Raw genomic sequence first — 3,473 nt, 5'->3', positions numbered from 1 at the left:
TGGAAAACACACCCTCAACTCTTCATGCTACTGGAAAGCACAATCCAGGCTTTTTAATCTGTATCCTTCCAGGGTGTTTGGTGCACTGTTACATCCTCAAATGTGCCAAGTAGATGAATGAGCAAGCAAAGTTCAGGAATGACATAAAAAGAGAGGGAATTACAAAATAGCAGAGATTTAAAGAAATTAAATATTAGTGTTGGTTTCCATAATGACTTGCATTGAGGGAACTCTGAGTGCTTTAAAAATATTAATTTACACTCTGTTCACAGGAAGAACTCATTATCTCTAACTTACAAGCAAAGAAAGTCAGCCAAATGAAGCGACTTTTCCAAAAGGAATGTAATGTGTTAAATAGGGAGCTTGGTCTAAACTCTGAATAGCTTTATTTTATACCCTGTCTTGTTCCCAAAGGATTTTAGATGGCTTTGAAAGACACAGACAGTTACACAATTTAGAGTGTTCACAAAAACAAAACAAGCCAGTTGCTCAGGAGAAGCACGACTATTCCTGGTACAAGGTCTGAAAGAAACTTCTTTCTTGGGTCCACACAAAGAGCAGCAAACCACATCCTCAATCACATCCTCCAGGCAATGAAGCAGTGGGGCTCACGGGGTTGTTTGCGGCACTCCTCAGTGTGGGCCGATGGAGCGGGGCCAAGGCTCAGATCCACAGAGCAATTCTCCAAGGAACCAGATCAAGACAGCCCAGGTGTGCAATTCTCTGATGGCCTGTCTTAATCCAAAAAGAACATCTGGAGATTCTGGAGGAATCATTTAACAGCACACTCTTCATACGCTGGGCTCTGTGAATTTTACTTTTCACCCAAAAACTTCTAATAAGTACTACGTAACAGTGAAATTGAAAGTGACAAGCATCTGGAGCACGGTCAATGTTGTGTAACAATGAAGAGTTCCATCTGATTTATCAGTCAGATGACCTGGGGAAGGGTATATTAGCTAAGGTGTAGGTTAAGCTGTTCTAACAAAGAGACCCCAAAATACAGTGACCTAGATAAAACCACACTAACATTTTGGGGAAAAACACTGGGAACTTTTGGTCCTGTTGCCTGTGTTAACTAGGCCAAGAGGCCCACTGTGGGTAAGGAGGTCCTGTGGACCCACTGAGTGGGGCCTCAGAGAAGGGGCTTAGGGGGTCACTTACTGGGCTTCTGCGTTTCCTGTCTATAGTGCAGGAATTAGAGCTGTCCACTGTGATGTTTCCTCCTTTTAATACTATGGCTGGGGCTGTTCTTCTATGAGGCATGACCAAAGTGTAGATCCCTCAGCTGGAAGTTCTCCACTGTGAGGATTCCAGCAGCCCGACCAGATGGAGGGGATGGAGGGAAAGGTGGCTTTGAAAACGCAATTTCCACCTACCCGGGTCCCAGTATTTCCATTTTAGCCACTGAACTTTTATCAGCCAGGGAGCTTTTGCTGGGTTTCAAGCTGCCTCAGGAGTGCTCAGGAGCTGGCCTCAGGCGCCATTAATTCAACCCGCTTTAGCCCGGCAGCATGGCATGGGGCCACAGGCCGCATGACCAGAGCGTGGAGGACGCTGCGAGGAAGGGAGGGGCGTGAAGGAGCGCAGAGCGTGGGGGGCGTGGTGAGGGGCGTGAGGGGAGGGGCTTGGGGGAACGCCCAGCGTGATGTGTGGTGACGGGCGTGATGGAGGAAAGGGTTGCCACACGGGTGCTCTCCTAAGCGCTATAAGCAGCAGTGACTGCGACTCCTTTCAGCCCTCAGGCCATGGAGCAGCGGCCCTGTCACTGCAATTTGCTCTTGCCCTGAATCTTTGGGGCGGGGCCTTCAGCCTGCGTGAGGCGTGAAGGGGGCGTTTCTGACACCACAGGTGTCCAAGTCTTATGGCAGGCACAGCTGTCACGCTCAGACTTCTTAGACTTGGTCTCAGGCTCGGCTGCTGTCTCTATGGGGTGGCTGTGGACTTTTCAAGTGGAGCAGACTCACTTTGGGGGGTTGGAGCTGGGGTGGGGTGAGCACAGCTCAGCAGGCAGGGATGAGAGTCAGGCAGGGATGAGAGGCAGGGTGGGGGATGGGGTGGAGGGTTCTGTGGCCATATGGGGGGTCCTGGATTGACCATATGCAATTGAGAGGCTTCTGTTACCTGTTATCAGATGCATAGGACTAAACTACAATGATAGCAGATGCTTGGAGGTCCCAGAGAAAATTGACAATAGAAACCTCACTGTAGGAGGGGCAGGCTAGGGTCATCCTTCTGTATAGAATTATCAGGGACCCTTGGGTTGTGTTTCTGGACCATCTGTCCTTCTACCTCGTAGTGAACACAGGGAATGTGTAGAGATAAGAGACAGAGGCTGCACCTGCCGATCCGTGTTCTCTAAGTCTGTTCCATTCTGCAGAATGGTCAGCATGGCTTCATTCAAATAACATACTTATTACTTATGTGTATTGAGTGTTTGATACAAAGGAGGTGCTTTGCAAATTAGCTCATTGGATCTGTCAACATTTGTAAAAGGTTGTTAAACCATTTCACAAAGGAGAAAGGTAAGGCTCCTATAGGGGAAATGTTTACACATAATCACAGTTACATGTCACAGGCAATTGATATTTCCTGCTATGTGATGAGTTTGTGATTTACTTTAAATTGGTGAGGAGAGTCTAGTTATGTACTCTTAAGTTGACAACCAATAAACTATATTAAATGTGCCAGTCTGTAAATGAGATTTACCATATTTCTGGGAACTGTCCAGTTTATTTCACATTGCACATCATGTGATATTCCTTTATAATGAAGCTAGTATGTATTAAGGCTGTGTACAGACTGTATATACGTTTGTGGTTATGCATGAATAACACATGCCAGATCAGCACAGGGAAGCATTTGGCTAGAACCCCAGAGGACTTGAGCTTTCTATACCTACAGCCTCCTTTCCCCAGCTCTATCATGTCAACTTTCTGCCCCTGGACTCTGGTAGAGATGTCCCTATCTGAAGCAGAATGTCCACAATGTTTTAGGAATCAGCGACCTTCATGGATGTGGTTGTGGACTTCACCCAGGAAGAATAGGCCTTGGTGGGTGCATCCCGGCAAAAGCTGTACAGAGACGTGATGCTGGAGAACATCAGTCATCTTCTCTCTGTTGTTGAGTCTGTCAATAAGGACTTATTTACTCAACAAGTATCCAGAGAAGTTTCCACATATCATGCTCACCTCTCAGCTCTCATTTTTATTCTTTCATAACACAACTACGAGAAGGTAATTCTGTTTATTTATTGATTTAGTAACATGTAATTTGTCCCTTCACTAGAATATAGTCGTCTTGACCACAATTTCATGTCTTTGTTGCTGCTCTATTGCCAGCACCCAGAACAGTGCTGAAAACTCAATGCATTTTTTAAAATAACTAAACAATGATTAAACAATTCCTAAGTAATTATTCTGTTCTAAGCAGCAATCCCAGAGTTTGAGACCACAGTAGAAAAAACACCAGGC

At 45.9% G+C, this 3,473-nt stretch overlaps 1 long non-coding RNA gene across 1 annotated transcript; it reads right to left on the bottom strand.

Moving 5' to 3' along the window:
• Positions 1-363: 363 nt before the first annotated feature.
• LOC138917117 (uncharacterized) lies at positions 364-1,556 on the bottom strand. Its single transcript, XR_011424640.1, has 2 exons — positions 1,165-1,556; positions 364-735 (listed from the first exon to the last, which is right to left on the bottom strand). It is a non-coding gene; the product is annotated as an uncharacterized lncRNA (long non-coding RNA).
• Positions 1,557-3,473: the final 1,917 nt, after the last annotated feature.

Source organism: Equus caballus, chromosome 1 (genome assembly GCF_041296265.1).
Source record: "Equus caballus isolate H_3958 breed thoroughbred chromosome 1, TB-T2T, whole genome shotgun sequence".
NCBI lineage: Eukaryota > Metazoa > Chordata > Mammalia > Perissodactyla > Equidae > Equus > Equus caballus.
This window is presented reverse-complemented; position numbering and strand designations above follow the sequence as displayed.